Genomic DNA, 16,529 nt, shown 5'->3' on the forward strand with positions numbered 1-16,529 from the left:
AAAAGTCATGGGCACCCATGAATTATGTCATTCTGGAGCTTTTTCACAGGCAGTTTTAACGTTCGGTCTTGATCATGAATCTTTCTGGCAAACAACAGTTGGATTTTTTAATGTCAGTACAACATGTTTCAATAGTATTTCTCAAGGGCAATGTGACAATGGAATCAAGACCCCATTCAGCAACTAAAAATGTACAAGCCACTAAATGCCAGTAGATGGAAACTAACCTTCTTTGACCTCATGCCTCATATGTGTTGGACTACAAATACCATCATGCTCCAATAGTTGTAGTCTCACAGAATACTGGGTTAGGTCAGTCTGCCTTATACAAATCTAAGCTGCAACTGATGGAGTAAGCAAATGACAGAAACACAAGCTCCTATTTTCTGCATGGATGGTGCAAATAATTCCAGAACTACAATAGGCTAATTCAAAGCAAATTCATTTTATTTCATTAATTGAATGTTATACATTTAGTATATGTGCTCAAATAAAGAAGTTTAAAAATATCTATGTGAAACCAACTTGGGTGGTACCTCTCTACCTAGTAGTTCCCATTGCTTCTTTACTCAGGTGTACCTACTTGGATTCAAGTGAGTCCCCCGCTATTCTTTACATGTTTCATCTGTCAGAACAACAGAAGCATGAGGAGAGTTGTGACTTTTAGTGGCAAAAGCATTATCCATTGTCAGGATCTGGATGTAGCAAATTCTTGCAGCAAAGATGGGAAGAATGAAAAGAGTCTTAGTTGTTATTGCACGGAACCAAAAAAAAAAAAAAATACAAAGATGAAATTAAAAGCTGCATATGACAATACTTAGGTCAAGCCAGTGTTCCATGAGCTCTAGATTCCTTCTGAATACCCATAACAATTGGTCTTCAAACTAATAATTCTCAAGGAAAGCATGATTTCTACCAAGCACCAGTCTAAAGCACTATATCATGCAAAGAATCAGGCTTTAGAAAATCTTTATTTGTGGGTTCCTTCCATATGGCACAGTTTTCAATCCCAAAAGCATTTTGAAGTCAATCATGTGATTCTCTTTACTTCTGCCTGCTTCAGATTATTGAGAAAAGTCTGTGAACACCCTGAACCAATCCATAGTTTGGTTTAGCTTACTAATAAGGAAGTGCAGAAATCATCATTTAGCCAGTGCACTGTTTCCTGAGTTATGACAGCTTTGTGATAACAAAATTTCTTTTGCCTTCACTCTACATGAGGTGGGGCAGGGGATAAATTGTTTTTCTTTCTACATTATTCAATGCATGCTCTATTTATTTGTCTGGTCATGTTGCACACTGTTGATAAAGGGAAAATCAGTCTGAGCATCAAGTCACCATTCTATCTGGTGAGTTGTAAAGAAAAAGTAATGGCTTGCTTGAGCCCAGAGGCTAGGAGGTGAAATAAGGCAAGAATTTGGTGCATGTTGCTTATATAATTGGGAGAAAAAAATCAAACATAAGCTGATTAGAAACTGAGAACAAGGATTAACATTTGTTCTGCTGGTAAGGTTTCCTATGATAAGTTGCACATTTATGAATTCAGGCAGAGAGAAACAGGGTGAAGCAAGAATTCCTGTGAATGAGGGAAAAAAACTGTCCCCAAGCTCAGTATTTCAAATCACAGAACATAAGTTTTGCAATATTGGCTGTATTGAACTAAGCTGGGAGTGGGAACTAAGCTGGGAATGGGAAAGCTTAGTTCCCACCCTGCCAAGAAGGGTGACATTCTGAGACATTCACAGCACTATGGCAGCAATATACAGTAGGACAAATGCTTCAGATGGATTTCGGTCAAAGAATGGGATAAGCAAAGAAAACCAGAGGCATATCCTCAGCAATTTAAATAAAGGTTTGAGGTACTTCATTAATTTTAGATCTGTCACCAAAAAACCTGGACATTTAATGCAAAGGCATGAGCCATTAGAGAAGACACCAATGCTTGGAACAATTGAAGGCAATAAAAAAAGGAGGGGGTGACTATGGAAGGAAAGCCTTGCAATGGCCAGCATGAGCTTTTTCTTCCCTTTTGTTTTCTCTCCTGAGACTTTAAGGTAGCCTGAAGAAGCACGCCTGTTTTCCAATTATAAAAGGGAAATGTTGATAGCACCTGAGTATCAGTGTCTGCAAACCAATGCTTTACCAGCTGACAGCAATAGAAACCAGCTAACGTGAAGGTGGATAAATGGTGATAAAAGACTTTGTTATAAGCTCGGGCAACAAAGGAGAATAGAATTGTTTAAGAATTAATAAATGCATGGGCATAGAATTAGTGTAACTATAATATAGCATATATAATATAGTTTAGTGACAACTATTAAGGTAGAAGTTAGGAAATAAGTAAATTTATAATTTTTCTATATTATAATAGCCTCCATGGAAACACAAGGAAGATAACAGTATCTTTGCTGTTAGTATGTACCATTTCACAAAAGAAGTTCATCACACTGACCATAGCTAGATATTATCACTGATGTCACAAACATGAGCTTGCTAGGACTTGAAGGAGCAGTTATCAATACTCCTGCCAAAATGATGTCCAATGGGTCATGAAGAATCAGAATGACTGAACAACAAAAATACCCCCCTCCCCCAAAAAACCAGTCTTCTGAAGCAGGTCCTTGCAGATGGAAATACTCCTAATCTTCAAGCTCCTTTAAACTTTAAGAGGCAATAACACTTCAAAAATGGACTATTTTTTTTCTTGCAAAGGTTCTGGATTGGCTCACACAATGTTTCTTCTTGAGAACTTATTGGGTACCAGTTTTTCTATAGGCATTGTCTGCTGCTTTTCTGAGAGTAATTCTTTTCAGCTGTCTCAGTTTAAATCTTAATCAGTAAAAGAGAGGCATAAATGGTGACATGCATAAACGTTGTTCCTAACAATACATGAACTGCCTTTATATTGTATACACAATATGCAAGTCACAAATTAAAAATTAACAGAGGGACAGAACACCTGATCTCCTTTATAACAGTTTGTAAAATGTTCCAAACAACAAGCCAAGAATATTGAATTAATTCTGTGCTCAGAAGGTCCTTTATTCACCATATTTTTCTGCAACATCTTTCATAAATACTCATTTGGTTCCCCAGATGCCACAGCAGCTTTGAAAGGATGTTGATTTGAAATGCAGAAGCAGAAAGCAGGAAATAGAAAAAACACCCTTGTCTTCTCTCCTTCATGTCATTCCCTCCAAAGCTGTTCCTTTTTTCCTAAAAACAAAAATGTTGCCAGGGTTTTGTCATACATGCTTGCATGTGGCATCTTGTTCAACTTTTAACTCTCTGTACAACAGTTCAAGAAATAATGCCTTCTGTTGATTCCTTCTCCCCACCCCCATTTTCTTGTATTTTCATTTCATTTGGGGGTTTGCGACTATAAAGCTCAGAGGTTTTCTAAACAGAATCATAAATCAAAGAAAAAGCAGGATGTTCATCTGGGCCACATGTTGGGAAACATGCTTCCAATCCCACATGAAAGCTACACCAGCCAGATGTGAATGCAATTTTCTTAAAACTGTATCTGAAATAAGTCAGTCTTGGTAAGAAATCAAGGGACCCTAAAAAATGGCCATAGCCTCTCACATAGAGATCTTTGGAGAAAAGGTATATAAAAATTTACATGTTATTGATTTAAACAAAGTTCTTGTGCTAAAATGGATGCAAGCTATATTGGTTTCTAAGATTTTAGTCATGTAAAAACATTGTTTTGTGCAGGGCCTTATTACCTTCAGTCCAATAGCTACAAAACTTTGGCACATGCTTCAGATTTGGAAATATCCTGATTTTCAAACCAAATCAAGCTGATCTAGACAGGTTCAAAAGAAATTCAAATTGACGTATCCAAGTTTGAATGCTATCTAGATTTTTCATTAGTGATTGGAACGTTCATAAGGACATTGGCAAAAGATTTACAAAAATTTATTTCTTCCCAAACTCTTCATATAAAGGAAACAAGAAGAAAGGTTTTTGGTTGGGTTTTTTTTTTTGCTTTGTTTTGTTTTTTGTGTTTCTTTTTGACTGACAATTTTAACTTCTATTTCCAGTGGATAATTTTACCATAGTGCTTTGGGAAGATATGCCAGATTGCAGAAATATTATATTTCAGTACTGTTTACTAGTTGTCCCACGAGGAGAAGAAATAATAAGAGACCTTTGTTGGAGTCTATGGAATCTGGAAGGGTGCACCATTGAACATTTGCCTGGAAAATGTTGGATTTTTGTCCTTTTGTTTCTGTCACTGCATGCTTAAATCTATCGTTCATCCCTGTCTTGTTGAACTTTCTGTGACTTTGGAGAAGAAAACACAAAACTTTACATTGTTTTTTTTATTCATTATAACTATCTAGAATCCATTCACTTTTCAAACTTACATTCTGAAGGTTTGTTATTTTCATATAAATCCTTCATTACAGAAATATGAAATTTTGAAGATTGTCTTTTCACAAGACTATTTTGATAACTTCTCTGAATGTTGGCTACACCACTTCTTAGCTCTATGTCATTTTCATAATGAATGCTCACTGACACATACATCTTTTTAGAAACCCTCAAAATATAAATGCTTATTTTACATAAAAATCCCTGAACCTATTAATTTGAAACTTTGTCTTCCCAGAAATAACATGTGTCTAAGTTCATCAAATTCTAGTAGAGGATAAGAAAGTTATTGGTACTTTACTGGTTTTTAAAAATGAAACATTAAAGATCAAAAGCATCTATATTTGCCTGAAAATTGATATATATTATCAATAAGGATTTCCAATTACTGCAAATGGCAATAGCTTATATGCCCTTCTAAAGAAGGTCAGCTCTGTGGAGTACTGTTGGCTAGACTGAAAAATTAAAAAAAAAAAAATCCTGTATGGCAAACCAACTCTGTAACATTGGATGCAATTAATGGAAACTGAACTCTATCTGAAGATGTGTTTGTTAATCATAGGATTAATAAAAGATTGAAATTCTTCAGAAGCTCTTATGCAAATGAGCCTATTAACTTCCTACTCAAATGCAGCATAGAAGAAAATGCAGTAAATATTGCTTTGCAGTGTTAAAACTGGAAGTTGAAGATATTCCATTTTCCATTGGCCTTTCATGCTGAAATCAGAATACCACAACATCTTGCCACCATTTCACTGTGTTTTTTTTTTTTTTAACAGAGTGATTTGGGTTTAATTTTTTCTTTACCAAACACAAAGCCAGTGAACCAGCAGTAAGAATGGGGCATGATAGAGTACTGGCAAAAAAATGACAACATGTATGCCGTAATTACCTGATTTAGTCAGCACATGGGAGTGTGACTTCAGTCAGCACATGGGAGCACTGAGCACTGTGAAGTTTCTTGCAGAGTAGCATAAAAATGTTTCTAAGATTTCAGGGATAAAGCTTATAGCTGTGTGGAAATGTTGTGTGTTACAAGCAAAAGGTGGTGGTTGTTGTTGTTGTTATTATCATTGCTTTCCAACAAAGTCAATGAAAAAATCAAATTTGGATCCAGTGTCAAATCCAGAAATTCTTTCCTAACATAAATTGAACTTTTCTCTAATCACCAGATTGGTATATAAACCAAATATAATGGTTGATGCCATGCCTAGATAAAGTTTATCCACAAAACAGGGACAGTGGAACTCTATAACAGTTCCTGTAAGGGAGAAGGAAAAATGAACAATAGCCCACAAGCATACTGAATAAAGTGGTGGTAAAATTGTGAAAGGCTACTCTCATCTGGGTTAATAAAACCTCCTAAAGCTGATATCTGCCTAAGCAACACATATTTATTAAAAAGCAGTAATGCTGAAGTACATTCAACTCAGGATAAATGGCAAGGGACTCTTGGCAGCCTCAGCTTCCTCACATTTATAAAGCTATCTATTTTAAACTTGAAGTGGAAACTTTGATTAAAGCCAGTTTTTAAAATGTCAGATCACCTCCAGGAAGGAAAACAGTAAGGGCTGTCAGGAAGCCTGCAAGTACAATGTGTCCTGCAAAGTGTGGAGGCAAAAGTCGATGAGAAATCACAATAAAGTTCTCTCACCCTGCTTTTCTTATAGAGAAGAATCAGAGAAGCTTACAGCATTAAGTTCCAGAAAATGAAACCATGTCAGATCATTAAAGAGGGAGAACATTCTGAATCGACAAAATAGCTGTACAGAGTGTGAAAGGCGTATGTTGCTGTATATGCAATTATGAACATTATTTGCTAATTAATTGATGAGAAGACATTTCACCCCATTAAAAAATGGGGAAAATAACCGGCTAAGGAAGGCAAAGGAGTGATATGTTCAGATAGAATGGACAACAGTAGGACTGATTAAATTTTTTCAGATTTTTCTGTAAAATCATGAAATCAGGACCAGATTATATACTATGAAACTCTGCACATTCCAGCATACAGTTGTGTGAAAAAGAAAGCACACCCTCTTTGACTTCTATGGTTTTACATATCAGGACATAATAAAAATCATCTGATCCTTAGCAGTTCTCAAAAGTAGGTAAATACAACCTCAGATGAACAACACGTATTATACAATCATCATTTATTTTACAAAAAGAAAGCCAAAATGGAGAAGCCATGTGTGAAAAACTAAGTACACCTTATGATTCAATAGCTTGTAGAACCACCTTTAGCAGCAATAACTTGAAGTAATCGTTTCCTGTATGACTTTATCAGTCTGTCACATCATTGTGGAGGAATTTTGGCCCACTCTTCTTTACAACATTGCTTCAGTTCATTGAGGTTTGAGGGCATTTGTTTATGCACAGCTCTCCTGAGGTCCTGTCACAGCATTTCAATCAGATTGAGGTCTGGACTTTGACTGGGCCATTGCAACACTTTCTTTTCTTTTTCAGCCATTTTGTTGTAGATTTGCTGGTGTGCAAATTGAACAGGATCATTGTCCTGTTGCATGACCTAATGTCGTCTAAGCTCTAGCTGTCGGACAGATGGCCTCACATTTGACTCTAGAATACTTTGGTATACAGAGGAGTTCATGGTTGACTCAAGAACTGCAAGGTGCCCAGGTCCTGTGGCTGCAAAACAAGCCCAAATCATCACCCCTCCACCACCATGCTTGACAGTTAGTATGAGATGTTTGTGCTGATATGCTGTGTTTGGTTTTCGCCAAACATGGAGCTGTGCATTATGGCCAAACATCTCCACTTTGGTCTCATCTGTCCAAAGGACAGTGTTCCAGAAGTTTTGTGATTTGTTCAGATGCAACTTTGCAAACCTAAGCCGTGCTGCCATGTTCTTTTTAGAGAGAAGAGGCTTTCTCCTGGCAACCCTTCCAAACAAACCATACTTGTCCAGTCTTTTTCTAATTGTACTGTCATGAACTTTAACATGCTAACTCAGGCCTGTAGAGTTTGAGATGTAACTCTTGGATGTTTTGCAATTTCTCTGAACATTGCAGTGTCTGACCTTGGGGTGAATTTCCTGGGACATCCACTCCTGGGAAGATTGACAACTGTCTTGAATGTTTTCCACTTGTGAATCATCTTCCTCACTGTAGAATGATGGACTTTAAATTGTTTGGAAATGGCCTTATAACCCTTCCCAGATTGATGGGCAGCAAGAATTGCTTTTCTAAGATCCTTGCTGATGTCTTTACTCTTTGGCATTGTGTTAACACACACCTCAATGCTCGAGACCAGCAAACTCCTAAAACTTCAGCTTTTATAGAGGTAGTCATACTTGCTGATGATCAATTGATCAAGGGCATTTGATTAGCAGCACCTGGCTGCTACTTAGCCTCTTCATACCTATGGAAGCAGTAAGGGTGTACTTAGTTTTTCACATATGGCTTCTCCATTTTGGCTTTCTTTTTGTAAAATAAATGATAAATGGTGTAATATGTCATGTATTGTTGTTCATCTGAGGTTGTATTTACCTACTTTTGAGAACTGCTAAGGACCAGATGATTTTTATTATGTCCTGATATGTAAAACCATAGAACTCAAAGAGGGTGTACTTTCTTTTTCACATGACTGTATGTACAGAAGATTATCTTATAAGGAATCCTGAAAAAGTATGAAGAAAATATTCTGTTGATAAAGTTCATATGGCACTAAGAAGAGAAAATTGGAGTGTCCGGTTCTGTCCTTCCAGTTAGATAATGAGATCCTAGCTATGCACTAGCTATACTAACTCATCTCAGACAAAAAATACATGGAGAAGTTTATTCAACTTATTTCAAATAAGTTGAAACAGTGGTATCTCTTTTATATTGACTTCAGCCATGTGTTTCTGGGGATCGGTGATGTTTCAAGAGATGGCTGGATATGGATACAGTCAAAACAGCTAGTACTCAGTCTAAAAATAAAAATTATAGGATGCTGCTTGTTGTTAGATATGATTGTGACTTAATTTTACTGAGAAATCAACCACCACGCAAATGCAACATAAGCTACAATTTATCTCACCCCACCATGCAAATGCAACATAAACTACAAGTTAATAAAAATGTAGGCAAGATGCTATGTTTTTGTACAGATAAAACTCACAAAGATTAAATTCAAAACACTGTATTTAAAGCATTCCGAAAATGACAGCAAGAAATGTATTATATATACCTTATTTTGTTTTATATATTATGTATTGTATTCATCTCTTTGCAAATTCAAAACAATATACTAAGGATACATTTAGTAGTGCTTGTCAAAGTGCCCCTCTGCTGACCTTGATAATAGTAGTATGAGAAGGGACAAATAAAAAAATGAAAAGAAATCAAGTTCTACAACATTATTTGATTGGACTAAAGATCAAGATTGTTAGAAATAAAAGGAAGGAATAGTTGGCTTATTTGATCAAGGTTAAAATAGATGTGTTGCTATCTCTGGTAACCCTTAATGGACTTCTGTTGACATCAGGACTAAAATGACAAGGCTTTATGGATTTGTTTATAGATAAGAGATGGGATATGGGAAGAAGAGGTCATTTGTTGTATTTTAAGAGAAGGTGATAAGTTATTAAAATTGTTTATACTTGTTATGATAAAGGGGAAGTCACGTCTTTATTTCTTTTCTTTTTCTTTACTATATTCTTATTTTTCTTTCTTTTCTATTTCTCTTTCTATTTTTTCTATTTTTTTCTGTACCTTCTATTTTTTCTCTTTATTCTTTTTTTTTGTTTGTATTTTTATTGTTGTAATTGTAATCTTTAATAATATATATATATATATTTATATATATATATAAAGATAATAGATAATACAAGGCTTAGCACTACAGTGGTGTTGCTAGCCAAGGCCCAATATCTAGGATTAGATCAAATCCATAATACTACCTTTGAGAGGATCTTTATCCCCAACCCAGGACATTAAGTCCTATCATAGCAATCCATAGTAGAACAAAAAGTTCAAGGAACTTGAAGTTATTTTGAAAACTCTGGAAAAAAATAGATGTTTGTCTGACAGACTATAGGCAATAAGAATAGTAAGATATCCACAGATGTTTCTTTCACTTTGTTTTTCTATAAGGAATAGAAATATTTTAAAGCATTGTTAATTTTTTATCTGAACAGAGTCCCGTTTAATAGTTAAACTAGAGGTCCAAATCTTTAAAGAATGCACTTTAAAACTTTGTTTTGACTATTTTGATTTGAATCCAGTTGTTTGAAAGAACATAAAGCAAGCCTGAAATTTGAGGCCTTCCAAATTATGTCAGCTTGCCTCATATAAGCAAGTAACTCAGTTAGTTGTAGCCTTTCCTGCTCTTTAATTTTTGCCAATCCCAATGAGGCATTTTTATTACCAGTTTTTATAAATTATATGCTAACATAAGCCACAAATAAACCCAAGTCTGGGATTTTTCTTCCATGCTACTCAAGTTAACTTTTCTAAAAATATGCTTAAGTATATGACTTTACCAGACTAATTTTATATTTATATTGGAATGTGTTTCAGATATGTACTCAAGGCCTGCAAATCAAAACAGAGGTGTTATTAACACCAAAAACAGTTCTGTAGGCAAATACCCACTAGATCCTCTGGTACATGATTGACAGGCAGATCAACTAATCTTCCTTCTGTTCAGTCAATCATCCCTCCCCTAAATGTTGTCATCTGATGCGACCTCAGAGGTGTGCCTTCTCAGTAGCCACCCAGCCCTTTGGAACAGCCTCCCACCAGAGGTCCAAGGGATCCCTACCCTTTTAGCCTTTCAGAGGGCTGTGAAGACTTGGCTCTTCCCCCAAGCATTGGACTAGGATGGGGGTTGAGCTGCAAGGATGTTTGATCTGGTGCCTGGGGAAGGGTACTTTTGTTTTTAACTATGTTTTTTTTTTAATGGTTTGTTGTGAGCTGATATGATATGGATACCTGCTTTTTCCGAATGTTTAAATTAATGACAATGTGTGCTAATACAATCAAACTATTAAAATGATAATATGAATCTTTATGTTACTAAAAGTGTGTTTTCATATCTAAAAATATGGGGCTCACTTCAGAAAAAGAAAGCTGTAAGTAACTTTTCACCTCTAAATCATCCATCAAACATGCTGCAAACCATTAACATTTTTTTTTTTACCATGCCTCTAAAAAATGTTGAATAACTCTCAATAGGCACAGAAAAATTTCAGAGCGAACTGACAGCATCTACACACATTACTAATAGGTAGGTAGGGAAGGCTCAGTTGGGCTTGATTTGTATCACTATCCCTGTACATGTCCACTCTGGTTCCAGGTTAATCTGCAATTCTGGAAAAAAAAATCAACCCAAAAGTTTGCGTAGACATATGTAGTGTAAATATATGCTTTTCTAAATTGATTTGATAACATTTTAAATTATTTGTCCTAGAACATGTATTTTAAAAATGTGCTGTGGTATATGAAAAAGAAAGAAAGATCCATCACAATATTTGGAAAAATGAGAAATCCAAAGAATAAAGAATGTTCAGGTTCATGTATTAATCTAATAGAAATGGATCAGATAAATTTGCATCGGAATTCTCAAGCTTCAAGCATCTAGTAATTACTTCTAAAAGCATTTGAGGTTACAGCGGAATTCATAGTTTGTTGCCATTTCAGTTTGATTTTCCCCCTTCTTATTCATTTCATCCATGACCCATAGCATTTGTATAAATTCTAGTCCTGCTCTATTAGGATTCACTCTACTCCTGCCAGCCTTCATTCCATCAGTAATCCCAATGAGTTTAGTCTTCACCATTTGCCCTGTAATTCTTACGTTAACTCATAAAACAGTAGTGGGATATGGCCTGTGCCAGGAAGCAGTTCCCTAAACTGGTCCCAATACCAGCAAAAGAAACTATTGTTCCATTAGTACAGATGGCAGTTTGGTTACTTGCTTAGTCTGCCTCTACTTCTGGCATGTTTCTATTTAAATATGGAGAGCTTCCACTATCTCAGCAGACACTTTTTCATCTAAAGACAAACATGCAGTGCAGTTATAATCACATTGCATTATGTTATGGATCCAAGGGACTTGCCACTTGTCAAGGAAGTCAGGTCTCTGCTGACAAAGTTAGTGTGTTAGAATAAAATGCTGTTCCACAGCTGTTTGGGAATTATTTTCTCAATAGAACTTTCTAATTAGTTGGCTTTTTTCAGTCTATTCTCAACAGATGAAACAGACAGGAAGCAAAAGACAAACACCTGCTCTTAAAGCTTTGGCTGGAGCAAAGGGAGATGGGGATTTAATGGCTGACATACATAGAAAGTAGTTAAACACAAGAAAATGTCACATTCAGCCAGCTGTGGGGATGAAGTAACTTTGTTCGGAGACTTCATGGGATTCTTTCCACTGGCTGAAATTCCAGACAGTTAACCACATTACTGAGGGAAAAGAATGGATTTGTTCAAGTGTTGTTAAAACATTGTTTTACAAAACATACACACAATCCTACAAGAAAAAAAAGAAGGGATTAATAAAAGCCCAGAAGGTAATTTAACATAGTTCATGATTAATTGCTATTCATTCATTTTACTGATTGCAGTTTGTCACTTCAGAATAAAAAACTAAAACAATACTCTACTAGAATGCAGGACAAATTTGAATAGTCCCAGTTAGGGCTGCACATTACATTCCTAGCTAAAAAGGATTGTTCCAATAATGGGAATCAGTTACTTATGGTTCACTGCTTAAGGTGAGATGGCATTGATTATTCTCCCTCAATTCATGCTGGTTCTTATTGGAAATCAAATGGTGAGAAAAGCAAAATCTGATATTAATCACTTATAACTTTCCACAAAACACAAATACATTCATAGTGGTGAATTAGCTAAGAAATACAGTTGTTCCCATTCCATATAATGAGAATTGGTATCACACAGAACTTTGACTGAATTTAATCAACTCTTTTACGTTGTAGTTGTTTCATTAACTTACACTGAGAAGCTGATATTTATCTGCTACCAAAACTCAATCTAAGAAATTTGTCCTGCTATTTACCTTGATTAGGCAACCTCACCCTGTCTCAAAATTCCAATTACTTTTGTTCTTCACTTTTTAGTCTTTGTACTGTACATTTTAACTGAGCATCATTCTGGAGAAAAAGTCAAGACATACTTCTACTAAATACTTTCCCTGACTTAATTCAATTAACATATTTAAACTAACTTGCATGCAGTCCCTAGGCTCTGTTCTCAGGTGAAAATGAAATAGATTTCTTTTTAATTTTTCAGTAGTAGCACGGCCAGCTTTTTCAGACTCAAGACCAATTCTAAGAGAAGAGAGGAACCACCTGGGAAGAAACTAAAAAGAAATCTTACCATCTTGTTTAATATCATAGGTATATAGACCAGAAACCCTTCCAGTTCTTACTAAATTGCATTACATTACATAATAGATCACTGAACAACCAAAATATGGTATAAATGACATACCTTCCGAATGAAATAATTATGAGAGAAAGAATTTATTCTGAGTATCAGAACTTAACGGAATTCATGGCCCTTCTACACAAAACTCATCATTATACATTTTGAGGATATTCCTCATGGATCATTTGAAGTACTATCTCTTCATCCTTGAGCCAGTAAAAAACAACAGCAAAAAATTTACTATTCCAAATACAATCCCAATTCTGTCACAGGAATAGCAGCAAATTGTGGTATTCTTATTTATGGAGGGGAGGGGTGGGGCAGGGCATGATAAAGAAAGAGATTGGTGGATTCCCTTCATACAGTGACTGTGGTCTATAAGTCAAGATAGTTTCTCTAACAAAGCTAAGTCACCAAGCCATGGATTAGCTTGGACACCTGCCATGTAAAGGAGGAAAGGCCAATTTGAAAAGTATGGATTCTCCCACTGCCCTAGCAAGAATGGCATTGTAGGACAATTGCCTCAGGTATGGGCTGGGGATGACAGCAATGTCATGAGAACATAACAGAAAAAAGGAGGGGGAGAGGGGGAGAGAGAGTTATGAGGCACATTTTTGCTGCTGTTAGATGCTGGTAAGGACAACCCTTTATTTCAGCATTATAAACTAAGGCTGAAGTCAAGAACCGTTGCCAATGTATCACAAATAATCCAGAGACCTGCCAGGCACTTCAACCCTACTTTTATGATGAAGCAATTATTGTAAATCCTTATGGTGTACCTCCTGTTGCTTATTTCAATTTTTTTTAAGTCTGATACTGTGTAATTTAATAGTAGATTAGAATTTAATAGACAAAAATTACCTAAAAACACAGGAAGTTTTTTTTCAAAACAATGTTTTATTAGTATTTGCTTGTGTTTGTTTTTTGTTTTAAACCTAATAATTCTAAAAGGGAAAAAGGCCCTTTAATCTATAGCATTGCAATTCAAAGACTTAAAAGATAAATATGTGGTTCAAAATTGTATAGATTGTGCTAATGTCTTCATTGATCAATTTGTAATGGCACTGCTGCCATAGTCAATAGATGCAATCTTTCTTCCTCTTTTCATTTTTTTCCTTCCTATTCATTTGCAAGAAAAAGAAAAAAGCTGGATTCTATAGGGTTAGCAAGAAAGAATTTTAAAAAGTAGTTGAAGATATGGGAACAAATGTCCTTTGCCCAGGAAGAACCTGAAAACACAAAAACAAACCAAAAACAAACAAAGTTGAAATAAAGTTAAGAATGTCACTATTAGCCTATATAGAAAATATTGGCAAGAAGCCCTAACATTACAAATGTGGGAAACTGAAACTTTACTACAGGGAAGACTTTATACATAGCTGACTTTCCCTGCTGTAGGGGGTGACTGCAATGGTTTTTAATTGATTGTCTGCTTTTTTTATGGAAGGATAGGCAATATTTCAGAAGGAATAAGCAGCAATGCAATTGTAAGCCACAGTGAAAGTTAAATTTTGCAAAGGGTTTGAAAGAAAGCCAAAAAAGGGGGGAAATGCAATAGAATATATATTGTCAAAAAGGCCCATAGAGTACTAAGTCAAGAAGCTAAATGGTCTTTAGCTAGATCATTTTGTTTTTAGAATGGTGAAAGAAAACAAGTCTTTTCCTAAGCTTGGAAGACCTGGGTACTTACTGCTGATTATGAAATATATACAGAACTTAAACAACAAACACAACAGCCTGGCCACTGAGGAAGTTTTCCTTCTCAACTGTAGTCAGGGCAATAATTTTTTAATCTTTTTATGTTCCTTTCTGTAGTTCTGCACTATGATACAGTAATATCTCTTCTCAGTGCTTTATGTGATCTATTTGTAGAAGTTCCAGTAAGTTGCCAGTAAGTTCAAAATAAACGTCAAGTGCCCTCCTTTAAAGAAGTTTATGTTCCCCTGTTTATACTGTCTCCTCCTTGCAAACGTATGTTGTTTTGACTGAGGGGTAACAACAGTCTTGGGTCTGGATCTTGAGGAGCTGCATCTGGAATCTTCTAGACAATCACCATTTCTGTCCCCTAACTTTTCTGAAATGAGTCCAAACTGAACCTTAGATGTGGCTATGCCATTGTCAGTATTTTTAGATCTATTTGGACTTCACAAAACTATGAGCATGGATATATTTATATGTTTATGAATCTAGGTGTTAGAGAGAACTACGGGAAGTACTTGCTTGCTGGCCAGCAACTGAATTCTTCATCTGACCTCTCAACATAGGACTTATCCACACAGCTACTTTTGTCAGGTTTTCCTCCCATCTCAGTGCCGGGACATTCCTGTTCCCTACATTTTGTTTCTCCCATAGCGTACTACTAGGACTACATCTTGTCTATCATACCTGTGTAACACTTTTCTTGGTAATTTGGAATATGGTACACATGGGTCCAAATATAAGCATCCAACAAATAAATTGTATCATTAATGCATCCACAAATGTAGACTTACCTATGTTTAGGTCATCAGTAGGACATCCATAAATATAGGGGGACCACCTCACCAAAGAGGTATCTACTTGTCCCACTTTCTTTGATTTAAAAAAAGACCTGAGAACTTCTTGTGGAGAATGAAAATAGAGATAGGAGGCTGTAGCAATCAATTCATTTCAGAGTTGGAAAAAAAAAAATCCAACATTTCCATTTTGATATTGTGAGAAGTAGATAACAGAGGAATACACATATCTGCATCCTCAATATGTCAGACAAGCATCAGGTACTGAATATGAAATGTAAACATGTGAATGATTTTGTCCCAAGGCTTACTCATTCTTTAAATAGAATTGAGACACTTAAAACTGTTGATGGACTTCATCTTTAGAAGCGTTCTTAACAAAATTTTATTTATTTAGTTATCATATTTATATAGCTACCCATCTCACATAAAAGTGATTCTGGGCAGTGTACAGCACTTAATTAAAAACAATAAATATATAACAACAGTCACAATTTCAAAATAACTATAAAAAAGGATGATGTTAACCATAGTAAGAGAGCCCTCACAAAATCTCCCCAGCCCCCTGGGACCCCCAGGCCTGATTACATAGCCAGATCTTGAGGACTTGTGGAATGTTGAGAGAGATGGTGCTAATTTTACTTCTGGGGGTAGAAGATTCCACAAAGCGGGTGCCACAGCAGAGAAGACCCGCCTCTTGGGACCCACCAAATGTAATTCCCTGCGACCCGCAACATGCCTTCTTTGGCAGACCTGATGGGACAGGCAGATGTAATCAGGGAGAGACAGTCCCTCAAATAACCTGGCCCCATGCATGAAGGGCTTTAAAGGTCAAAAACAGCACCTTGAATTCAACCTGGAAGCAATTTTGCACTAGCTGAAGCTTCTGCATATTTTTCAAGGGCAGCCCCAAGTACAGCACATTACAGAAATCCAAATGGGAGGTGACTAGGGTATGAGTGACAGTGAGCAGAATCCCCTGATCTAGGAATGGATACAACTGGAGCACAATATAAAGCTGTGCAAAGGCCATCCTAGCCATGACTGCCACCTGCACTTCAAGCAGGAGTTGTGAGTCCAGGAGGACCCCCAGATTGCACACAGGGTCTGTCTGGGGCAGTGCCACCCATTGAGCACCAAAGATGGCATAGTTTTAGAAGGTCCCAAAACCCAAAGCCACTCAGTCTTGCCAGGGTTCAGCTGAAGTTTGTTGTTCCCCATCCAGACCCTCACAGCCTCCAGGCAGCAGAATAAG

General features: G+C 36.3%; 1 long non-coding RNA gene across 1 annotated transcript in view; it reads right to left on the reverse strand.

Annotated features, from left to right (window-relative positions):
- Positions 1-489: 489 nt before the first annotated feature.
- The window catches only part of LOC112541228 (uncharacterized), a 100,643-nt gene continuing 84,603 nt past the window's right edge, over positions 490-16,529 (reverse strand). The window contains exon 7 of the long non-coding RNA XR_015794577.1: positions 490-3,216. This is a non-coding gene — a long non-coding RNA (uncharacterized LOC112541228). The remainder of the gene's footprint in view (positions 3,217-16,529) is intronic.

Source organism: Python bivittatus, unplaced genomic scaffold, assembly GCF_059951505.1.
Source record: "Python bivittatus isolate LINGU-HERP-01145 unplaced genomic scaffold, Pbiv_v1 ctg000070_np1212, whole genome shotgun sequence".
Lineage (NCBI taxonomy): Eukaryota > Metazoa > Chordata > Lepidosauria > Squamata > Pythonidae > Python > Python bivittatus.